The 25,329-nt window shown below is 44.9% G+C and overlaps 1 long non-coding RNA gene across 1 annotated transcript in view; it reads left to right on the top strand.

Annotated features, from left to right (window-relative positions):
* The window catches only part of LOC122453205, a 502,122-nt gene that overhangs the window by 29,820 nt on the left and 446,973 nt on the right, over positions 1-25,329 (top strand). The window contains exon 2 of the long non-coding RNA XR_006272973.1: positions 18,150-18,257. This is a non-coding gene — a long non-coding RNA (uncharacterized LOC122453205). The remainder of the gene's footprint in view (positions 1-18,149; positions 18,258-25,329) is intronic.

The following is a 25,329-nucleotide window of genomic DNA, read 5'->3' as shown; positions in this document are numbered from 1 at the left end:
ATACTATGTTCTATGTGTTCATGCCTGGAAAAGAGGAGGAAAAAAACCTCTCTCTCCCATAACAGTTGTGTGTTGATCAGTTGTGTTCCACTCTTTGCAACCCCATAGACTGTAGCCCACCAGGCTCCTCTGTCCATGAAATTTTCCAGGCAAGAATACTGGAGTAGATTGCCATTTCTTCTTCCAGGGGATCTTCCCAACCCTGGATAGAACTTGAGTCTCTTGCATTTCTTGCATTGGCAGGAGTATTCTTTACCACTGTGCCACCTGAGGACCCCCCCCCCCCCCTTTTTTTTAAATAAGGCATATGTAAGGCAAGTTAAGTTTGTACTTCGAGGAAGGCAGAGTTGGGAGAACTGGCAGAAAATGAAGCAGAGCCTACATAGAATCATGGTGTAAACTTAGACTACTTCTGAACCTTTCAGTAGGTGAACCTGCAGACTCCCTGTGTTACTGAGCCTAGTTTGAGTTGAGGTTCCTGTTACTTGAAACCAAAAGCATCCTCGGTGACACACCCATTTTATTTTATTTTTTTTCCCATTTATTTTTATTAGTTGGAGGCTAATTACTTTACAATATTGTAGTGGTTTTTGCCATACATTGACATGAATCAGCCATGGATTTACATATATTCCCCATCCCGATCCCCCCTCCCACCTCCCTCTCCACCTGATCCCTCTGGGTCTTCCCAGTGCACCAGCCCCGAGCACTTGTCTCATGCATCCAACCTGGGCTGGTGATCTGTTTCACCCTTGATAATATACATGCTGTTCTCTCAAACATCCCACCCTCGCCTTCTCCCACAGAGTCAAAAGTCTGTTCTGTACATCTGTGTCTCTTTTTCTGTTTTGCATATAGGGTTATTGTTACCATCTTTCTAAATTCCATATATATGTGTTAGTATACTGTATTGGTCTTTATCTTTCTGGCTTACTTCACTCTGTATAATGGGCTCCAGTTTCATCCATCTCATTAGAACTGATTCAAATGAATTCTTTTTAATGGCTGAGTAATATTCCATGGTGTATATGTACCACAGCTTCCTTATCCATTCGTCTGCTGATGGACATCTAGGTTGCTTCCATGTCCTGGCTATTATAAACAGTGATGCGATGAACATTGGGGTACACGTGTCTCTTTCAGATCTGGTTTCCTTGGTGTGTATGCCCAGGAGTGGGATTGCTGGGTCATATGGCAGTTCTATTTCCAGATTTTTAAGAAATCTCCACACTGTTCTCCATAGTGGCTGTACTAGTTTGCATTCCCACCAACAGTGTAAGAAGGTTCCCTTTTCTCCACACCCTCTCCAGCATTTATTGCTTGTAGACTTTTGGCTAGCAGCCATCCTGACTGGTGTGTAATGGTACCTCATTGTGGTTTTGATTTGCATTTCTCTGATAATGAGTGATGTGGAGCATCTTTTCATGTGTTTGTTAGCCATCTGTATGTCTTCTTTGGAGAAATGTCTGTTTAGTTCTTTGGCCCATTTTTTGATTGGGTCATTTACTTTTCTGGAATTGAGCTGCAGGAGTTACTTGTATATTTTTGAGATTAATCCTTTGTCTGTTGCTTCGTTTGCTATTATTTTCTCCCAATCTGAGGGCTGTCTTTTCACCTTGCTTATAGTTTCCTTTGTTGTGCAAAAGCTTTTAAGTTGCATTAGGTCCCATTTGTTTATTTTTGCTTTTATTTCCAATATTCTGGGAGGTGGGTCATAGAGGATCCTGCTGTGATTTATGTCGGAGAGTGTTTTGCCTATGTTCTCCTCTAGGAGTGTTATAGTTTCTGGTCTTACATTTAGATCTTTAATCCGTTTTGAGTTTATTTTTGTGTATGGTGTTAGAAATTGGTTCTAGATTCATTCTTTTACAAGTGGTTGACCAGTTTTCCCAGCACCACTTGTTAAAGAGGTTGTCTTTTTTCCATTGTATATTCTTGCCTCCTTGGTCGAAGATAAGGGACACACCCATTTTAAATAGCATGGTGACAGACATACTCGGTTAAATCTTTGTGCACATCCATGGCTTTTCCCTTCTCCTATATTTTAGTAGAATTGTGAAATTAGGGTGTGTGTGCTTGGTCAGATCCCCTTGAATTCTTTTTCACAGTTGTTATGTTCCCCCTGGCTTTGATGCACTTTCATTGCCACTGTAGTTACCTGGGACTCTTTTAGGAAAACTGCTCTTGGGCTACTGTAATTTGTCCAAACACTCAGAGAGACTGAAGTGCTTGGAGCCTGCCTGTGGTGCCTGGAAATCACTCTGGTGCAGCCCTTAACCGATGATGGGGGAGTAGGAGAGCCCAGTCCCTTGGCCTCACCTCTGAGGGGCGACTTGCCTTCGAAGTGCTGAGACTGGCCCAAGGGACCCAGGCGAAGCTGCCCTCTGTGGGACCTGCTGTACCTGCATCTTTGTGTGGCTTCCTCCCATCTCCACCCTGCTCCCCCGCTCTCCTTACCAGTCTCTGTGGGAGCATGTATATAATGAACTGTGTATATGCACAAATCCTCATCTTCGAATCTGCTCCTGGGGAATGTAATCTAAGCCAGTTTGTGAACAATGCTCAGATTTTTGACTGAACAGCTTTTAATGAAAATGATTAAGAGCTTGCACAACTACTGATCAGATGGGATGTTGTGATGGTCTGGCCAGTGACACTGGACTTAGGCACCTTGGGAGTTAAGTGAAAAAAAAAAGGAAAACATTTCCTGTCTTCTGAGAGTGGTTTGCCGAACTCACATAGGTGTGATTTTGAAACTGGCTTTGGGGTCGCTGAATGAATGTGTCAGCTCTTACTTCCTTTGGGAAGCTGAATATTATCCTGTCTCACAGAGCTCAATATTATGGTCTTTTTTCCCTGAAGTCCACATCCCCTTCATTTACTATCAGCCTATTTTCCTTAGTTATAGTCTGTTGCACCACCCTAAAAACTCCTTATACTTGAACCTAACAATTCTCATTTGATAAAGACAGGGTGCTTTTGCATTGCAAAGTGCATGAGTCACCCTGCAGGGGAGAGTGATGGAGAGGACAATGGCATATAAACCCTGCGAGGGGACTCTGTACTGGGGGGCATCTCCTATCGGCCATGTTCTTGGGTTGTCTTTGAGTCCCTTTTTACACTTCACAAATATCTTCTATTTGTCCTTCCAATATCTCTCTTTTCCTATTGAATTTCCATTGTGACTATTTTGGTCCAAGTTCATACCATTTACTGTGAACTGAATTGTTTGAAATTAATGGTATCATCTTGGAGCCTCCCTCCGCCCAACCCCCCATTCATATGTTAAAGCCCTCACTTCCAAAGTGTCTATATTAGGAAACAGATCTTTAAGGAGGTAATTAAGGTTAAATAAAGTCATAATGGTGAGGCCTTAAGCAGATAGGACTGGTGTCCTTATAAGAAGAGGAAAACCATGTAAGGACCCAGTGAGAAGGCAGCTGTCTGCAAGCCAGGAAGAGAGGCCTCAGGAGAAACCAACTCTACTGGTACCTCGAGTTTAGACTGCAGAATTCCAGAGTTGCTGTAAAGTAAATTTCTATTGTTTAAGCATCCAGCCTGTCATATTCTATTATGGCAGCCCACGCAGACTAATGTGCCATTTTCTGTTGCAGTTTTCCCCCCAGGAGGATAGTGTGTGTAAGAGTAGACAAGAATCTCGGTCCCCAGGTCACTCTGGTTCAGTTAAACTCTTAAAGCAGCACTTATATCTTTCCTCACAGTGAAATCCTTTTGCTTTGGAAAATGTTTTGGAGTGAGTGCCACAGGGGGGCGCTTAGATGCTTTAGCCAGCTGTGGAGATCTCTCTGCCCCACCCCTCACACCTGCCCTCTGGCAGGCTCTTTCTCTACTTCCCAGTCCAAACCCTGTGTTCCAGGTCCGTCCACTATGCGTAGTCCCCGCTCCTTCCGTGCCCAGTTGTAATTTTCCCCAGCTTCCACGCTAACTGTCCACATCCCATCTGTTCTTTAGGGTCATCTTCAGCCTTACATCTTTGAGGCCTGTTCTCAACTTTCCAGCCAGTTCCTGCATCGCTCTGGTGGTTCTTTTCTGTCACAGACATAGAACAGGAGAAGGAGGTGACTGAAAGTTCTGGCGCCTGGGATGTCAGGTGGATGAGACTCTTCCTCGCAGGCCAAGTGTTGGGTTGTAAGCAACACCTTCAGGGCCTGAACTGAGAGCAGAGGGGCAGAAAGTGACTTGACTTTTGTGTATGTGTGTGTTTAGAGCCATAAAGGTAAGTCTGTGTTCTTGGAGTAAAGGCCCATTCATTTAGAGAAAAAAGAGCCTGCTCCAGATTCCCCATCTGGAACTAGAAAGTTTGTCCTTAATGGGGCACATATATGCTACACATTACATGTTAAGACTGACATGCAGAGCGCGTGCTGGCCTTTGTATAAGCATGTGATATGTCAAAGACAGCTAGAAGTGGAAGAAACCGAGAAATCAAGTGTAGGATTTTTCAAACTGCAGTCAGTCACTTAACACATTAATATTATTTTAACCTATTCACATTTCATCAAAAATGATGCTTTGATGTACTGCTAAGGTCTTTTTAGCAAAGCTCATGGAATTTGGTATATGAGGATCCACACTAGGTATCCATTTTATTGGTGTAAATAATTCTAGATAGTTCTGTGGAAGGGACAATTCCGGAAGGTGTGATACTTTGACTTCATGTACTGGCATTGGGTCTTGCTTGTGTGTGTGTGACCTACTTTAGGCTTCATGTAGCAATGATAGCTAAGATAATGTAGAGTTGCGAGGCTATTTAAATATTACCATGCTTGGTAGATATGTACATAATACAATACATAATACAAAAGCATTTAACTTTGTTTTACCTATTGCTTAATTTCCACAGTGGTGCGCACACCATATTTCATACTTGAGGAAACAGCGATTGATGTAGTCCAGTGTGTCTTCTAATTTGAAGATGAGAATTGAGAGGTCTGGAGACCTTTCATTTTTCAGGTCATGTGAGCATTGAAGGGCCTGATGCTGGGGTTCCTGACTTCTAGGGAACCTAATTTTTCTTTTAAATTATACCGCCACTCAGTCTGTTAGTAGTACATAAAGCGAGTATCAGTGACTTTCACCTACACCCTTCTCCTAAGGTGAAATGGAGATGTGTGATAGGCTCTACTCTCAAAAACTCTGAAAGCAGTGAGAGTCTAGGAAAAAAGTCATGTGACATCTGACTGGACTAGAAGGGAGCCCGTGGTCATCTAGCTCAATGCTAGGCTCCCCTGGATGGTCCAAGATGGGTCTTGGAGGCCTCTTTGTAGGTCAAGAAGTCAAAGTATAATAAGGAATCAGGCAGGTTTGGGGAGTCCCTCATTTCAAACAAAACTGTATTCCTTCATGTTATTTTCATGTAAGATAGCACTGAAAATTTTATCGCTAATGCTAGAAATGTGCTATGCTTGTCCATTTTCATCTTGTAAATAACAACCTGATGGCTTAAAGAGTTTTTTCTTTTTTAGTTAATAACAGAGAACTTTCCTCATTCAGCATTCCTGTATCTTAAAAAATGATAACCCTATATGCAAAACAGAAAAAGAGACACAGATGTACAGAACAGAATTTTGGACTCTGTGGGAGAAGGCAAGGGTGGGATGTTCCGAGAGAACAGCATCGAAACATGTATATTATCCAGGGTGAAACAGATCACCAGCCCAGACTGGATGCATGAGACAAGTGCTCGGGCCTGGTGCACTGGGAAGACCTAGAGGAATCGGGTGGAGAGGGAGGTGGGAGGGGGGATTGGGATGGGGAACACATGTAAATCCATGGCTGATTCATGTCAATGTATGACAAAAACCACTACAATATTGTAAAGTAATTAGCCTCCAACTAATAAAAATAAATGAAAAAAAAAAAAGCAACAGAGGCAAGTGGGTCCATGAACATGGGTTTTGTGGAATTGAATAACATGGTATTCCCTATAGATTCGGAGAGAAAGAAGATTCTGGGCAGAGTGAATAGCAAGGGTGGAAGGCTGTGGGGCGGGAGCTGCTCGGAACAGCCAGGGACAGCTGGGACAAGTATGTCCTGGGAGGACATGAGGGGAGGGGAGGAACTGGGTGTGTGTGTGAAGCAGAGAGGGAAAGGTGTGGAAGGGGAGGGAGAATACTTTTCTTTGATTGCGAACCAGATGGAAGCCTCTGAAGGATTTTGAGCTTAGCAGTGACACCCGCTCTGACTTGGGACTTACCAGGATCACCGTTGTCTGCCGTATGGAGAGTGGATTGGATGAGCAGGGACAAAGCAGAAAAGCCAGTTGGGGGAGGGTGCAGAGATGCCGGGAGAGCAGGGCTGGTGGGACCCGAGGGGAGAGGTTTTCTGTCTCCTGCAGGGTGAGGGATAGGGTTTAGTCTGAGTGGGGCCCCCTCACCTGCCTTCTGCAGCACTCTGCCCTCCTCACCTCCTGTAAGAGGAGGTTGTGCTAGCTCAGTTATGTCTGACTCTTTGAGACCCTGTGGACTATAGCCCTACAGGCTCTCTGTCCATGTGATTTTCCAGGCAAGAATACTGGAGTGGGTTGCCATTTCTTACTCCAGGGGATCTTCCTGACCCAGGGATTGAACCTGTGTTTCTTGCACCTCCTTCGTTGGCAAGCAGTTTCTTTACCACTGTGCCAGTGCATCCCCGAGTCTCTCCCCGAGTGTTGAGGTCCTCAGAGCAGCCCTGATTCACAGCCCCTTAGCTTGAACCAGCTCCGTGGACAGTCCTGTCCTGAGCATGAACCTCCCCCAGAGTGAGTCATCATTCACCGGGGAGAAATGGATATTTCATAGCTTTGGACTCTTAACTCCTCTAAAGCTGCAGGACAAATGACTTCGCTGTACATGTTTCATGCAGGGAGGAATCGGTAATCTCAGAAAAGGGAAGAAAAGTCCTTAAAACTCCAAACCAGAGGATTGCGGAGAAGTTTGCTTTCTTCTCTCTTGGGTGTGTGTTGGAGGTGTGTGTGTGTGTTTGTGAATCCTGGAAGGAGAAGGCAGGCATAGACTTGGGTCCTGGTTGGCCCCCAAGGGCCATTCTTCCAGGGCAAGTTTTTCTTGGCATCACTTGATTTCCTGAATTAGGAGAATGAATGCCCAGTGTAGAAAAGGAGGAAGAAATGTGTGTTAGTTAGTGTTAAATATGGTCATGTGATTACTTGTCAACTAGGTATTTGAGAAAGCAGAGATTCTGAAGACATTCATCTGCTCAAAGAGAGGAAATCGCCTCTGTCTAGGCCAGGACCTCTTACCTTGCCACTGGTGACATTTTGTATCTTTGTTGTGGGGTTGTCCTTGGCATTGGGAGATATTCCTACAGTATTCCTGGGCTCTACCCAGTAGATACCAGTAACACTTCCCCACTTGTGATAAGCAGAAATGTCTCCTGAAATTTTCAGTTGTCCCTCAGGGGTGGGGGTGGGGGGTAGATGGCTGAAGATTCCTCAGTTGAGAGCCCCTGACCCAGGCTTAGCTGGTACATCAGTGAAGTCAGGATTGTGTATTTCATGTCCTCTCTGGCCAATAATATCGATGGAGTTAAAACTAATAGTGGCTTCTGCTTGGTTGCTGGGATAGCAAAGCATGCACTGTTCTGCCCTGAGAGAACAATTTTCCTGTGTTTTAACTAATAAGGCCCTTGTGATGGTTGGATTCTGGGCACCCCAACTAATAAGCATGCCTATAAGGCAAAGAAACCAAAAACAACATCCTGATTGCCAGGGAGGGGGCATGTTGTCTTTCCCCTCTCTTTCCTGGATCCATGCAATAATTAGCCAAAGTAAAATGAATATTAGCTCATGCTTAATTGCCTTTACAGTGTACTTGCCAGCACTGACCCAGTAGTGCTAAACCAATTATTTTTTGAACTTTATGGCTTTAAATAATCCTTTGCTCTAAAATCCCCTGTACCCCTCAGCTACTTAACCACAGGCCCCTCTGCCCTAAATCCTTTTCTTATACTTTGTAGCTTTTTAAGCAAGGCCCCTCTTTAAGAAGACATAATCCCTTCTCTGTAGAAAACATGAAAGACCTTGAACAAATCAAGATTTCTCCATGGAGAATTCAGCTAATCCTGCGCTTAGCTCCTAACAAGGAAATCCATCTCTCCACCAAGCACGCCATTACCCGGACTAATGCCTGACTTGAATAACAAGTAAATTATTGTGCTTTTAATTGTACCCTGCTCGCTCACAAAGCACATCTGAGAGAGGAATGTGCCCGGCTTCTCCAGGAGAAACAGGTCATGCCTCTAATCCTCCTTTTCTGTCGCCTTCCCTCCCCCCTTCCCTATCCTTTCTCTTCCCAGCAGAGCAGGGGGTGGGGGGCGCGGGGGAAGAGACAGCTAAATTATATTTAAAATGGAAGAGTCTAAAAGAAGAAAAACGATGGTAAAGACTGACTTGGGAGAGGATGAATTACCCACAGCCTCTGCTGTGTGGCTCACTGGAGGACAATCGGTGTTAACTCCATTGCCGGAGGGCAGTCTTTATGAGCCTGAACCAGGCTTTCTCAGCCTCAGCACTCCTGCCGTTTGGGGTTGGATAATTCTTTGTTATGGTGCGGCTGTCCTGTGCATGGAAGAATTTTTAGCAGCCCCTAAATTGTGACAATCCCAAATGTCCCAAGGCACTTTCAAATGTCTCCCGGGTGCAAAATTGCCCCAGGTTGCCAACCATGGCCCCAAACCCTTTCATAGTGGGATTTATTTTCTCTTATCCCTAGTCTCCCCTCTCTCTGTACACAAAATCCAAGAAAATTGTGGCTCCTGTGTTAAAATAGGGGAGATCAATATGCTCTTCATATAGGTAGACTTAGTGGAAAAGGAAAGGATGCCGACTTGTGTGTTGTCAGAGTACCGAGAGTGGGACCTGCTCCTCAACACCAAGACTGGCAAGAGTCTTAGGATCTGGATATGTTTCTGGCTCCCATTGGGAAGTGGCAATCCCCGTGCATGAACAAGCAACCTTTCAAATACCTCTGCCCGCTGCATTTTGGAATTGGACTTGCTGTGGGTGAGATGGATTGATAGCGAGGCTGCAGAGAAGGAGTCTGTTGTCTGCAAGTGCCCATGCTCTCCCCCTACACTGCTTAGGACAAGGGAGAGATCCCCAGCTTCAGAGCTACCTAATGCTCAGACAATGACAAACCTGTCTTGGACCTGAACACGGGGATGAAAAACAGCTACTCACAACAGAGATGTTGTGCAAGCACGGGGTTGCACTTTCATTAAGTCATTGAGGCAAATATTTCACTCCTGGTGATATAGAGAGACCTCTTTGTTTTTGTTCAGTCGCTCAATTGTTTCTGACTCTTTGTGACCCCATGGACTGCAGCACGCCAGGCTCCCCTGTCCATCACCATCTCCTGGAGCCTGCTCAAACTCATGTCCATTGAGTCAGTGATGCCATCCGACCATCTCATCCTCTGTTGTCCCCTTGTCCTCCTGCCTTCGATCTTTCCCAGCATCAGGGTCTTTTTTAATGACGGCTCTTCACATCAGGTGGCCAAAGTATTGGAGCTTCAGCATCAGTCCTTCCAATGAATATTCAGGATTGATTTCCTTTAGGATTGACTGGTTTGATCTCCTTGCAATCCAAGGGACTCTCAAGCGTCTTCTCCAACATCACAGTTCAGAAGCATCATTCCTTTTTCAGTTCAGTTTAGTTGCTCAGTCGTGTCCTACTCTTTGTGACCCCATGGACTGTAGCACGCCAGGCCTCCCTATCACCAGCTCCCAGAGTCTACTCAAACTCATGTCCATCCAGTCCATGATGTCATCCAACCATCTCATCTGTCGTCCCCTTCTTCTCCTGCCTTAAATCTTTTCCAGCATCAGGGTCTTTTCCAGTGAGTCTGTTCTTTGCATCAGGTGGCCAAAGTATTGGAGCTTCAGCTTCAGCATCAGCCCTTCCAATGAATATTCAGGATTTGTCTCCTTTAGGATTGACTGGTTGGATCTCCTTGCAGTCCAAGGGACTCTCAAGAGTCTTCTCCAACACCACAGTTTCAGGAACCTACAAAAAACATTGCTGGTCCTTCCCGGACAGAAGGAAAAGCCAGCAAAGAGTGCATTGCAGTGAGCCCCCACCTCCACTAGATGGCGGTGTACATCTTCCTCAGAAGTCAGGCTGGCTTAGTTCATGGCAACTCCTTGGCCTAAACAAGCCAAGTGCCACTCCTCTTTCAGGGAGACAGCCGGCTCTTCTCATTGTTGGCACAAACAACCCCAAACAATTGCAGTGACCACACAACTCTAAGCCACATTCCAGGGCTCTGCCGTCTGTTCAGGAGTGAATGCTGGGAAAATGAAACAAGCTGCTAATTTGCTTGATTGGGGGGAAAAATAAGATCTAAAGTGACAATGGATGTAATTTATTTTTCCAACAAGAATAGGGGCAAAACCATTTCATCCCCCTCCCCACCTGCACCCCGACTGCCACCATAAATGAAAGCAATCACCTAATTAGTCCTGAATTTAACTGGCAGGGTAAAGGATCTGCTGGAAATCAGGCTGAAGTAGATAGACTGTTTTGGAGAAAGAGATGTGATTTCTGCAGGAGGAGGGGAGGGGGTGAATAGGGGTGGGCGGGGCTTGGAGGGGAGGCAAAGGCTTGAAGCCCATTGTGGGGCCCTGGGCCCCTGTGGTCTGGGGAGGCTGTGCTGGCCCTGACCCTGGGAGAAAAAGAGGCTCAGTGATGTCTTCAGGCCATTCATTTTGTGCAGGAGAATGACTTTCTAAACTGAAGTAAAAAGAATGTGTTGGAGAAGACCTATCCATGAGTTTCTTTAAAAATGTTACAGATGTAGATGAATTGGCTTGAGAAAGAGAGCAGATCCCTGTGGGGCCTGGCCACCTGGCAGATGGGGCTGGACAGGCGGACCGCACAGGAGGCTCTTGCATGCCCTCTCTCCTGCCACACAAGAGGGATGACAGGCAGATCTGAAACCAAGTTGGGCTCTAAGTCATTAAGAAATCCCCCCAAGGAATGAAATACATGCCTCGTTTCAGATTTTGGTTTTTGCATGGGTCCGGAGTGAGTGTCTTCCCCAGCTGGAAGAATGCACTGTCCCCCTGCCCCCACGAAAGGAAGGAAAGCAGAACAGCCGGTGGGTAAGTGCCGAAACCTGCCACTTGAAGGCTCCGTACACTGAAGGAGGAATTTATTTGTTCAGAGATGACTTCTTGTTTTTTAGTTAGATATGACTTATTTGAAATACTTTACTAATGCGATTTATCACAACTGTAAACTGTCAGTTTCCACAGCTGTTGCTTCTTTAGAGCAATCTGGCAAATATGTGTGGGTAAAAACACAGGCTTGGAAGGGTGAGGAGGAGCTGGTGCAGGCTTCTTATTCTCCCACTTAGTGGGCCCACAGGCCCCTCGCCCCCACTGAAAACATATGTTCCTCTTCCTTAGAGGCAGTCTCTCTGGTTCTTGTGCTCATCTGTTGTTTCTGGCTGTTAAGCAGCCTTTTCCTCTCTCCTGGGAGGGGCACCTGGTTTTCTTTTGGGAAACCATCCTTCTCCCCATCTCTGTTCCTGTAGCTTGGACGAGGTTGACTGCTCACTCCTTACGTGCTGTGGGGTGGACATGCAACCCAGCTCTGGCCACAGCCTTCATTGTTCCACCCTGCTTGGCCACGATGACTGGTTCCTAGGGTTGCCAGAATTAACAAAGCAGCGACAAACGAAAACAAAATAGGGTGCCCAAGTAAAGTTGAACTTCAGATAAAAAAGTTATTATTTTTTAATATGTCTTGAATATTGCCATGCTAAAAAATGACTTACCTGAAGTTGCACTTTAAAGGATCAAAAGTCCTGTGTTTTGTCTGGCAACCTTATTGGTTCTAAAGAGAATGTCTGTCCAAAGCAGATAAATTGAAATCAGCCTAGGACTTTTAAGTGGGGATTGAGGGGAAAAATGAAGTATCTGATGGGATTGCTAGGCTGGCAGGATCCATGCTTGCAGCTGCTGGGGGCCAGCCTTGCTGCCATGTGGGGACAGCTGTGTGCCTTAGAAGCCAATGCCATGCAGAGCAGACATGTTTCATCTGAGCAGGTGGACTCAGCTGTTCTTGGAGCTGGCCCTGTGGGTGGTGGAGGTCAGGGTGCTGATGGCCAGGTGGGATCATCATTTTCTACCCCTCAAATCTGGGAAGTGAAAACAGCAGGGCTGAATATGCCCACTGGGTATGGTTTCTGCTCAGCTGGAAGAGTGGTGAATGGATATTAGGTGACAAAAACCATCAGTCTACCGTACACATGTAAACTGTTCTGCTGCATTTGCTTTTCTTCATGACATCATGGCTGGAGACAGGGTCTGATAGACTTATATTTGGAGTTGGAGGCTTAAACTTCAAGTCTGCCTCTGCCTGGTTGAGCAGCTTTAGAGTCCTTGTGACCTCTACAATGTTGAGTTTCTAGGTCTGAAATCTAAGGACAGAGGTTATATTAATCCATTTGGGCTGCTATAACAAAATACTAGAGCCTGAGTGATAATTTATGAACAACAGAAATTTATGTTTCACGTTTATGAAGGCTGGAGTTTAAGATCAGGGTGCCAGCAGATTCAATGTCTGGTGGGAGCCCTATTCCTGGGTCATAGCTGGTATCTTTTCTCTGTAACCTCCCATGATAGAAAAATCAAGTGAGCTCTGTGAGATCTCTTCTATGAGGGCACTGATCCCATCATGATGACCCTACCCTCATGACCTTATCACCTCCCAAAGGTGCCCCACCTCTTGATACCATCACCTTGGGAGTTAGGATTTCAACCTAGGAGTTTTGGGGGACACAAACGTTTAATCTATAGCAGAGACACTTCCCCCATAGGGCAGGGGTGAGGATTCCATGAGGCAAAGTATGTAAGCACCTGTCAGGGCCTGGTGTGGAGTAGGTGCCCCATAGAGGTCTCCCCTTTTTCTCCTTCGACAGAGAATATTTGAGTTAACACCTTTCCTGCATAACATAAGGAAAATGATAGTCACAGCCTGAGGACAAGTATCACCAGCACTTCAGCTGTTCCTGTTATCACCATGCATTAGGTGATCATCTGTATATACTTGGTGGTTTTTAAGCATTTTCACAAACATCTTCTCACTCTCTGTTTGGCACAAAATCTCCCTTCTATTGGTTTTCCGCTTATGGGAGTCTCAGGACAAGAGCTATATATTGTTATATATAGTGAGGCGTTTGGTTGCTATCTTTTCATACCTCAGTGGCATTGATTCAGTTCCAATTATTTTGGTATTTGAGATTAACTGACAGACTGTTTCTCTCCTCTGTTAAGGTTGGTCATTTTTACTCTGTCAAATTTGGTCCAATTAACTGACATGGAAAAAGTGAGGTCGCTGATAGTGACAATACTGGATTCCACTTGGGAATTTTCTAGGACTTAAAGAGGTATGTTTGGACCAACTAATCAAGGAAGGGATTCGATTTGGAACTTGCTGTTTAGAGTTGGAGGAGCCGTTGGATCATCTGCTCTTCTCCTTACAGGGCATCTGAGCACAGTGGGGAAGGGACTTCTCAAGCTTGAGGGTGGGATTCTTGCCCCAGGGAGCCTGTGACAGTTCAGACCAGAATCCAGACCTCTTGGCTCACAGGCTCTGACTGCTGGAGATTCGGCCGAGCCTGACAGCACACACATCCCTGGGGACATTTCACAGAGGTTCCAGTTCGTCGAGTTGCTTTATTTTGAAACTCGGGGATGTTGGTTAAATCCAGGAGTGTGCCTCCAGAGGGGAGGAAGGTCAGAAGGGGCAGAAGTTTCTCTGAGGGTCTCCGGGAGTGTGCAGCCGGCAGTTGGAGAGGCTGCCCCCCAGTGGAGGCAGAGATGGACTTGAGGCAGATGTTCAGAAGGGATAGGCTTGTCCTTTTCTTGCTGTGAAATAACACAGCTAGAGATCCATGTGGAATCAAGAGGTGAGACGGCCGCCTTCCCCAGGGCTCGAGATGGCACTGCGGCCCCACAGTCTGTTTTGAGGTGCCCTCCTGCCCCTCCTTCACACCCCCTCCTCCTCATAGAAGAATCCATCAGTCAACAAGCTCCCTTCTCTTCCACCCACACCAGTTGTCTTGCTCAGTTTGGTTCAAGGAGGAAAGGGGTGGAAAGCAACACGTCGTAGGCATTTCAGAATTGCCTTGAAATCTCCCTTCTATTGGCTTTGGACGTGTTTCTTATCCCAAGCCTCACTTTCTTTATCTGTAAGATGGGCACAGATGTGTCTCGGCTCTTATGGACCTCAAATGAAATAAAATTCATAAATATGTGAGGTTAGATATACTAATTTATTGGTATATAATGGTTGCTCAAGGAAGATTAATTCCATCCTCTTCCTTGTGTCTGGAAGGCATGAGAACTGCAAATGTGGCAGACTGTTTAGAGGCAAATGACAGTGACGCTTTACGCTGTAGTGGTCAGTAGGTGTTAGGCACCCTCCCCTCCAGTGACTGGCGTGTGAAGAGGTTATTATTCCTTCTTATAGATGTGAATCCTGAGGCACAGAGAGGTTAAGTGATTTTCTGAAAGCCACACAGCTTGTAGCACAGAAGTGGAATTCAGACCTTAGAGACTCTAAAGTGTAAGCTTCGCTGCTCTGGGGGATGCCCGCCCTGTGGCTGGTGGTGGTGATGGAGTCTGGGAAGGCAGGTGAGGTGTCAGAGTCGGCAGAGCAACATTGCTGGGAAGAAAGGTATGCTCACAGTCTTTGCACTGAGTCTGTGTGTCAGTCCGATTTGAATCTGTTATGTGGGCTGGGCTCAGCTGCCGGTGGCTGCCAGATGAAATATGAGGGCATGTGTGTGACTTTCAGGGGCCAGGGAAGGACCAGCCCCAGTGGTACCTGGAGTCAGAGCCTCTTACCCTTGTTGGGAAGCTTTTGAGGTCTCTCTCTCTCCTTTTTGTTTCCCAAGGCCTTTGTTCTGTACATTTAGTGCTTAAGTGGCAAAACTCATCTCTGCTCCCAGTCAGCTGCCTAACAGTTCATTAAATTCTCACTCAGGGGTGGGTGAAAGCCTGATAGCGTGGATTCGATGGAAGGGAGGAAATTCCTTAGGCCAGCTCACGCCGTGATGCTGATGAACAGACAAAAGAGAAAACGAGAGTGGAGAGAATGGACTCTCCTACTCGTGTAATTGTAAGACTCCTTCCCCAGCCTCAGATGCAGAGGAGTCAGGCTCCCTGGGCCGATCTCACTTTTGACTTCTATTTGCCTCATCAGACCCCAGGTTCCAGGGACTGCGCAGGCCGGTTGAGTGGGCTGTGCTTCCACATTCTGGTCAGAAAGACACGGGGGCTGAGCATCTGATGGGGGCCGCCAGCGGATCCAGGGTCTTATCTCTGATGTTCTGTCCCTCCTACGGAATTTTACTCTTGAATCAGGCCCATCCGGACAGCTCTGTTCGCTCATGAAGGGGGCACAGTGCAGGTTCCCGCTGAGACATCAGGGCTATGAGGCTGCAGCCTTCTGGAGCTGCCACGTCCATGTGGGGCAGAGCCAATGCTCTCCCGTGAGCCTCAGGGCCCTGGAATGGAACCCTCAGCCCATGTGCCTTTCTTGTCTTCTTGATGAGCCTTGACGCTTTCTGCGCCCTTCCCAGATCCACATCTTTCCAGTTTAGAGAGTTTCCAATGAAGTTACGTGTCAGAAGCAGACAAGTCAGAACTTCACAAGAAAATGACCTGGTCTCTGCAGTGGACACTGTTGTTGCATACAAGCGAAGAGTTTCACTTCCTTACTGTATTGAGGTCAGACTTGGCTTTGTGACTTGCTTTGACCAAGAAAACGTGAGTGGTAGTTCAATGTGTACCACTTTTAAGAGCTCAGGTGAAGTTCTGCACACTTGCATCTCTTTTGCCTTCTTGATCATAGAAGCCTGGATACCTACAAGAAAAAAAGCTGTCTAGCCAAGCCAAGGTAGAAGTTCAGCACAGAATGAAAATAACATTTGTTGCCTTTTTAAACCTTGGAGAAATCCTGGTTTCTTGTTGCTGCAGCATAGCCTTACTGGTCTTGATGGATTTGGTTCTTATGTGGCTGTATGGGAGGCACTAGCCTTTTCAGGCCTTGTCGTACCCTAATAAACCATGTATACTTATTTATCTTACATGTGTGTTATTAGGAAAGGCTACTTAAACATTCAGAGAAGGCCTGCCTGAGGGCAAGTTTCTTTGTCTACCCGGAAGCTTCTCATCTTAAATAGTTTTGATACACTTCACCAGCCTTCTATTCCTGTGACCATATGAGAAACTATATAATGTGTTTTGCGAATTTGTAAAGAACTTCAAGAGACAAAGCTGTGCTAAATCCTTTTTTTTTCTCTTTTTAAGATTTTTAGATGTGGACTATTTTTAAAGTCTTTATTGAATTTGCTACAATATTGCTTCCTTTTTAAAAAATTTTAATTGGAGGCTAATTAGTTTACAGTATTGTTGTGGTTTTTGACATACAGTCACATGGATCAGCCATGGGTGTACGTGTGTTCCCCATCCTGACCTTCCCTCCCCATTCCATCTCTTAGGGTCATCCCAGTGCACCACCTCTGAGCACCCTGCCTCATGCATTGAACCTGGACTAGAGATCTATTTCACATATGATAATATACATGTTTCAATGCTATTCTCTCAAATCATCTCACCCTCGCCTTTTCCCACAGAGTCCAAAAGACTGTTCTTTATATCTGTGTCTCTTTTGCTGTCTCACATATAGGGTCATCGTTACCATCTTTCTAAATTTCATATGTATGTGTTAATATACTGTATTGGTGCTTTTCTTTCTGACTTACTTCGCTCTGTAAAAAAGGCTCCAGTTTCATCTACCTCATTAGGACCGATTCAAATGCATTCTTTTTAATGGCTGAGTAATATTCCATTGTATATATGTACCACAGCTTTCTTATCCATTTGTCTGCCAATGGACATCTAGGTTGCTTCCATGTCCTGGCTATTATAAACAGTGATGCGATGAACACTGGGTGCACGTGTCTCTTTCAGATCTGGTTTCCTCGGTGTGTATGCCCAGAAGTGGGATTGCTGGATCATATGGCAGTTCTATTTCCAGTTGTTTAAGGAATCCCCCCACTGTTCCCCATAGTGGCTGTACCAGTTTGCATTCCCATCAACAGTGTAAGAGGGTTCCCTCTTCTCCACACCCTCTCCAGCATTTATTGTTTGTAGACTTTTGGATAGCAGACATTCTGACCGGCATGAGATGGTACCTCATTGTGGTTTTGATTTGCATTTCTCTGATAATGAGTGATATTGAGCATCTTTTCATGTGTTTGATAGCCGTCTGTATGTCTTCTTTGGAGAAATGTCTGTTTAGTTCTTTGGCCCATTTTTTGATTGGGTCATTTACTTTTCTGGAATTGAGCTGCAGGAGCTGCTTGTATATTTTTGAGATTAATTCTTTGTCAGTAGCTTCATTTACTATTATTTTCTCCCATTCTGAAGGTTGTCTTTTCACCTGGCTTATAGTTCCCTTCACTGTGCAAAAGCTTTTAAGTTTAATTAGGTCCCATTTGTTTATTTTTGCCTTTATTTCCGTTACTCTGGGAGGTAGGTCATAGAGGAACCTGCTGTGATTTATGTCAGAGCTTCTGTTTTATGTTTTGGTTTTTCTGGCCTTGAGGCATGTGGGCTCTTTGCTCCTCGACCAGGGATTGAACTCATGCCCTCTGCACTGGAAAGTGAAGACTTAACCACTGGATCACCAGAGAAGTCCCTGTATGATATCTTGAAATATACAGTCATAAAAAATTGACCAAATGGGTTAATAAGCAATGATACAGCCTTAATATATTTATTGTTACTATATCATTGCATATTATTATTATTATTAATATATTTAGGAAGATAAATATATTCATCCAGTGACTCTTGGAAGATATTTACTGTGTTGTGTGTTTTTTCCTGTCGCTTTTTCTCATCAAAGGGAGAAACACTTGCATTTGTGAACCAGTTTAATCTGTTCAGTGGTAAAGAGTCTTAGACCTCAGTCTGTTAGGATCCATTTTACAGAAAGGGGATTCTAAGCAGGGACTGGCCAGATCTGGTCTTAGCTTGCTTTTTAATTTAAAGTTTATTTGGACACAGCCATGCCATTCATTTATGTACCAGCAGTGGCTGCTTTTGTGCTGTAGGCGTGAAATTGAGGATTTGTGACGCAGTACGGCCCACGAAGTATCAACTATTTACTGTCTGATCCTTGAAGAAAAAGCTTGCTGACGCCTGATGGAGAGCAAAGATGGGTAAGTGACTTGCCTAGGGTCACAAACATTCCTGAGTGGCAATGCTTTATCTTATAACTCTCCACTTTTGGGGAGTGGTTTGTCCATGTTTTCCCCACCATGACCGGCCTTATTTCAGATATTGAGCCCCGTGCCCTGCTTTCCACCCCACCCCCAGTCCCGGTGCACACGGAGAGTTTGAGAAAAACTGCACCGTGAAAGTGCAGGTGAGTTCCAATATTGTTAAGGTGTGTGAAAGCTGGAAACTCCAGGGAAGGTGAGTAAATAATAATAATGATGATGTCAGTGAAGAATATATATCACATCCCCTGGGCATCTTAGCCACAAATGATAACTTTTGAGAGTTCACAACACAGGTTACTGTGGTTTTATGATTTTGAATTGTGGGGTTTTAGTGTTATATTTTCTGCTCTGCGGTGCAATTAACCCCATTTCATGAAAAAAAAAAAAAAATCCTAGCTCTTTTGCAGAACTTCTCCTGTCCATTTCTCAAGAAGCTCAAGGTCATCAGAAAATTAGAGATTTTAGGCTTTACAAATAACTACAATGAAATCACATGTATTTACAGTTGAAGGTTAAGACATCAAACACTGGGAGGTAGCATGGATTTTAAAAGAGACATGTATGCCTCCCAGATCTGCTTGGATTTCTTTCAGAAGCATATTGAGGGACTTAATTCCAGTATATTTATAGGTTCTTGCACAGGCAGAGATTGCTTTATTTCATTGCATGAGTAACAAAGATCATTTGTACGTTGCTTTACGCTTTGAACAACAAGATCTGAGCAGCAGATCTGAGATTTGTGGGCATCTATTCGATATAAACATGTACCAAAGATGGGAAGAAATAAGGACTAACTTTTATAGACCTCTCTCATTAAAACTCACCTTCAAAAAACACTCCTGCTCCTTCCTTAAAATCAAATGACACCTCATAACCACCTAACCATTTTTAATATTCCCCAGACTCCACTGAACTACACTGGAGCTCAGACACTGTCTAGCTAGTCAGGAGAAAGAGCCTACTGTCGTATTTAAAAGTGGTTATTGGGACAGGTTTTACAGGCAGTGGGCTAGGACAATTCAGAAACAATTGCTTATGTGATAGTTGGAGGATTTGTCCCTGTCAAACAGTTAATATTGCTTTAATACATGAAGTAGGCTGTATAAGACGGCAATAATGAAAAATGTCAGGGAAGACAATATCAATTGTTATTCAACATCCACATCAAAGATTACTTTTTTGTCAGTAGCTTTCAGAAAATGTATTTTCCATCAGATCTGATTGCGTTCGTCTTTGAAGTGCTCCTTTCTCCCGGTAGATTTAATGTGACATCTAGGCACTTTTGAGTCCCTGGGCCTCTGAGGCGATTCAGAGAGGCACAACAAGCCATCACAGGTTTATCCTCAAAGGCCGACACTGTCTGTCTGATTTATTGTAACTTTAAGAATCATCTCCAGCAAAGCATGAGCCTTGCTACCCATCCACGGCGTCAGACTTTTATCAATTCATTTGTATGCAGTCGGTACCTTTTGGAACCGAGAGCCCTATAGCCACTCATGGAAAATGCATTACCTGCGACTAATCCTTTTTATCTTTAAAGTCTGTATTTTTTATGTATAAGTCATTTTGGGTTATCATAAAATATACATAATTCTCCCCCCCCCAAAAAAAGAGACAAAATGGAAAGGGAATATATAATAAGTTGTGAGCGTGTGGTGTTCTTATCAGCAAGGATTCTAAATAAACAGCTCTCTTTATGTAAACACCCAGGGATATAAAGCTGTGATTACTTTCAACGGGGAATAGGAATGCTTCCATTTTTTTCCCTTTTAGATTTCAAAGTGAAACAGTGAGATTAATCATTGAAAATGCGCTTGTGCATGCTTTCATTTTCCAGCGTGTGTGTTCGCCTGTGGGGTGGTGGTACGGGTGGGGCAAGTGGGGAGGAGCAGACGCTAATAGCCAATGTTCCATTTCATAGGTTTTCCCAACTGCTTCATTTCCCAAACATTTTCCAAGCCATTTGTGAATGGCCTTAATTAAGAGGACTGGAAATGTGTCCCCCGGGGAGGATTGAGGTTAGTCTCCTTTGCCAGCCCCAAACGAGTGAGGTTTCAGTGTCTGAACTAATGTGTGTATTGAAATCCTTGTCCCCGGTGTCATACCTGTGACTTCTTGTGTTGTTCTGTGATTATTTCAGGTAGTTAAATTCTGCTCATGTCTGAATCTTTACAAGTATGAGAACCTCTCTTCTACTTTAAATAAAACATAAGTGCCCACAGGGTTCATGGTCTGGGTCAGAGGTCAGCATCCCAAGGGCCAGATCTGGCTGTGGCTTGTTTTTGTAAATAAAGTTTTATTGGAACTACAGCCATGTTCCCTTGTTTATGAATCATCTAAAGCTACTTTCATGCTGCAGTAGCAGAATCGATGGTTCTGAAAGACTGTCTGGCCCAAAAGCCAAAAACATTTACTATCAGGCCCTTTTAGAAAAATGTGTTGACTCCTGCCTGGAACCAGACCTGTGGTTTTAAGTGAATGAAGCCAGTCTGAGATCTGCTTGGCCCAAGAGGGGAGAGTCTTTGTAGAGACAGAGAAAATAGTCTTGAAGGAGAAGCTACACCTGCAGACCAACTGCTGTGGGGGTGGGTTGGGCCCAGTGTTGAGGGTTGAAGGGGCACTATTACAATTTAGGTTTCTAAGAGACAATGGGATAAACATTTTCAGAATCTGCCTGGTCTGGAGGTATGCGCTCTCTGTCTGGACTACTTCCTGTTTAAATCTTCTTGCTGTGATGGGACAATAGTTTGCAGAACATCAGAAGGTCGTGTCCAATCCCAGAGGATTAGTTGTCCTTTTATTTATTTATTTTTTACAAACTGTGTCTAGCAGCGTTGCTTTCAGTCCTTGGCCTAAGCTGGGGTTTCTTTATGTGGTCAAGCAGTCGCGGACCCCTGAGCTGGCATGATTTAAAAAGCAGAGAGGCAGACTGTGGAGAGAGTGCGCTCCACTCTGTGAGGTTTTCCGGAAGATGTTAAAAAGAGGCAGGAGGTCAGGGAATTCCCTGGGGGTCCAGCAGTGAGGACTGGGTACTGTCATTGCTGAGGGCAAGGTTTCAGTCCTCACAAGCTGCTGAGTGCAACCACCCCCCACCTCTCGCAAAAGGGGCAGGTGATACCCGGGACAGGAATCCTGAGGAATCTTACTACCAGTCTGAGGACTCTAGGGGATTTATTTTTTCTTCTCTGATAGAAACAGAAAGGGAAGAAATGTGGTCTTTAGATGAAGAGGAATTTAACCCAAAAATTTGCGGTCATTCCTTGTTCCCCTTCATTATTTCCACAGGCAGCTTATCTTTTGGGAAGGAGTCTTGGGGATCTTGTTGGAACTTGCTTAAAAACCAGAGGATAAGTCTATTAGCTTCCTGTTTCCCAGAAGAAAGAAAAAAATATCATTTTGGAGTAAGGTCAGATACTAGGATTTTATGAGGACTTCACATAACAGGCCCAGGCAGTGCTTTGGTGATGAAGAAAAATCAGACTTAGTCTCATAGGTGTGGCTAACACATTAGCAATTGTGTAAACACATGTCACATACAAAGTCCAAACTCTCCAGTATGATGTAACCCCGATGTATTCCATGCTCCTCTCTGTGAGGCTGCCAGGGTTAATACCATGACGGGCGGCCTGGACCTAAGTTTTAGCTTCCCCCGAAATAGTAAGATTCCCTACCCCCATCAGGTAACCTGGAGCCAGCCAATCAATATGCGCCCAGTAAGAACAAAGGGAGAGCTGAAAAGCCCGCGAAAGTCTGTACCGATAGAATTACTTTGCAAACATGTAACCAATCCGCTTAAGTCAGCTACTAACCGCTTTTGCATATCTTATAAATTTGTGTACCAAGCTTGAGCTCGGCGCTTTCTGACCCTGCACCACTGTGATGTTTGTGGCAGAAAGCCCTGGCTCGAGACAGTAATAAACTTCCCTTTTTGCGAGTTGCATTGTCTTGGAAGCCTTCTCTCTTCCCGCTCGGGGATTCGGACATCGGGCATAACACTCTCCCCAGCTGCACCATGCTAGCTGACATTCTCAGACCTTGGCTTTTGTGTATGTAGTTTTCTTCACCTGTAACGTCCTGCATCCCCTGCCCCTTTCAGGCCTTGTTCACCGGGAAACTCCAACTCATCTTTCATGACCACATATGTTGTCTCCTCTTCCATGAAGCCTTCCAGGGTCACCCGCACTTATTCCCACAATCTCACTGCCATTGCCCAGAGAACTTGGATATGGCTCTATTATCCTGTTTTTCAAATCTTGTGGTAACTGTATATGACACCCTTGAGGGTGGAGACTGAGGCTTAATTGACCTCTGTATCTCCGGCACTTTGGACAGCGATTTTTTTTTTTTAATTTATTTTTTATTGAAGGATAATTGCTTTACAGAATTTTGTTGTTTCCTGTCAAACCTCAACATGAATCAGCCATAGGGATACATATATCCCCTCCCTTTTGGAACTCCCTCCCATCTCCCTCCCCACCCCACCCTTCTAGGTTGATCCAGAGCCCCTGTTTGAGTTTCCTGAGCAATACAGCAAAAATTTGGCTATTTTACATATGGCAATATAAGTTTCCATATATCTCACCCTCTCCTCCCCTCTCCCCATGTCCATAAGTCTGTTCTCTATGTCTGATTCTCCATTGTTGCCCTGTAAATGAATTCTTCAGTACCATTTTTCTAGATTCTGTATATATGTGTTAGAATACGGTATTTATCTTGGACAGCGATTTTTATAAGTAGGTGCTCAATAAATACTTGCTGGAAAAAAGTGGTACTGAAATATTAGAGCAGAAAGAAACCATTGAGAACATTTACTCTAGGACTCTGAGGCATAAATAATTAGGAGTCTGAGGCATACATAATTTTGGAAATGGAGGCATTAGTAATTAGGAGTTTTTTTAAGTTGTGTACTTATTTGAACCCCTCCAGCCAGTTCTTCAGCCAATGCATCCCATCGTCTCCAGGGCTGGGGCTGGCTTCTGCAGATCTGGCTGCAAGAAATGAGAACAAGAGCGGAAAGCCCTGAGAGGGCTTAGTTCTTTGCCTTCACACCTTCTACTTACAGAGAGGAAAAGCTAAAGCCCCAATACGCAGAGGACAACAGTGTGCTGGTGCTGAGGCTTTGCGCCTGACTCCAGCCCAACAGGCATTGAACTTCCCTATTTGAGGGCAGTTAACACAGCGCCTCTCAGAGGTGAGGCTGTAAGGGGTACAAACCTTGTCTACCCCCTTTCCTCCTCCTCAGATGACAGATAGGCCAAGGCTTTCCATGGGAAGAAGACACCAGGGTCTCCAGGCACTTGGTTCTCCTTTCAAGAGAGTGCCTGCCTTTAGTTTATCATTTGGTCAGATAAGAGGATGGTAGAGATTCAGATCTGGGGCCAGGGGAAGGGAAAAGAACATAGAGGCCTGGAAAAGGAGAAAGGAGAAGGAGTGGCAGGCATAAATGGGATGATATGCCGTGGTGCCATCATCTGCCCTGAGGTTAATGAAAGACCGAGCAACTTCACTCTTTCTAATGAAAGAGAGAGATTTGTCTCTCTCTAGAATGGTTGTGTGGATATTCAAAGGAAGTGCTCAATCACTCCTTTTCCCCACCTCTCTCCATGTGTGTATAACATAGCTTTGTCCCTTTGGCAGGAAAAAAACCTCTGGACACAGGGGTCTATCGTAGAACACATGTACCCCCGAGCTGGGTGTGCCCTTTCATTGTGGGGATCACATAATCCTTCAGTCTGAGAGTTGGGTGCTCCTGGACTGAGACGCAGGGTAAGAGCTGATGCTGAGGGTGGAAGTGCAGGAAGGCAAAGGGTGGTCGTTCATGGTGAGGGAGATGGAGGAAGGCACTGAACAGACCCTGCATCCTGGTCTCATGGCGTCTGGCCTCCCACGAATCTGCTGCTGGTGCTACTTTTCATAGGCTGTTCTTAAGGCTGCCCAACATCAGGGAGGGTTCAAACCTGTCCATGTGCGAGAAAGGGGGACCTCGTGAGTCACAAGGCTCAGTGACCCACTTTCTTGTCCCAGCTCTGTTCCAACTAGCTGCAGGGACCTAGGCAGGTGTCTTCACCTCTCTGGGCCTCAATTTCCTTATCTGCAGGAAGAAAAAGTTGGGCTAGATGATTTCTGAGGTTTTTTCCAGTTCTAATAAGGTTAAGACTCTATGACTTTGCAGAGGTTTTGAAGCAATTAGACCCAGTCGTATTGATTATTTGGGGGAACTTTTGAGCAATACTTAGCATTGGCCTGTGAAATACATTCCATACTCCAATTTTTGTGTCTGAATGGATGGGTGCCATTATTTATCTGAAAAAAGGCAATCAAACTCTTGAGCAAATTTCTGAAGAGCAGATTTTATTTTCCTCATTACGGCCCTTAAACGCTACACTTCTTACATCTGAGTGCTTATTACTAGAGATTAATTAGTCAGCATGAAGGTACTTCTGCAGCAGCCCCCCCAATTACTGAACTGTACTAGATAGGTGCTACGTGCAGCCTCTCCAGTGATCCTGGGAGGCAACTCTCCGCGGAGGCTGCAGGCAAGCCTGTTGACAGTTCTCTAGTCACCTTCTCTGAGGAGCAGCTGTTGAAGGCGGATGTCCTGAAGATAATTAAGTGCAAAGCATAACTAACTCTAAAAATGGGGGTTGGCTGGTCAACAGTTTCGAGAAGCCAGACTATTTCCCAGTGATTATGGGTGATGGTGGGGGGAGGCGGTTCATTTGGTCTTTCTCTAGCTCCGTTCGAGGCCTGTGGCTTAAACTTGGGTAATCTGATGCACTCCACTTCTCTCCGCTTCTATCCAGGCCCATCCGAACATACTTTCAGTAGCGATCTTGTGAGATTTAATCAATTATCATTTAAGGGCAGAAAGATCCTCGGATGAAAGGCATGAAGATAAAAGCAAAGTCTGGCCCTATTATTATCACTTTCCTCTGCTCTTCATTCATCTGTTAGTGACATGGGAATACGCTGAAGTGTGCTTTGGTGCATTTTGTAAAATAGAGAAAAC

This window comes from Cervus canadensis, chromosome 14, assembly GCF_019320065.1.
Source record: "Cervus canadensis isolate Bull #8, Minnesota chromosome 14, ASM1932006v1, whole genome shotgun sequence".
In the NCBI taxonomy this organism is placed as follows: domain Eukaryota; kingdom Metazoa; phylum Chordata; class Mammalia; order Artiodactyla; family Cervidae; genus Cervus; species Cervus canadensis.
This window is presented reverse-complemented; position numbering and strand designations above follow the sequence as displayed.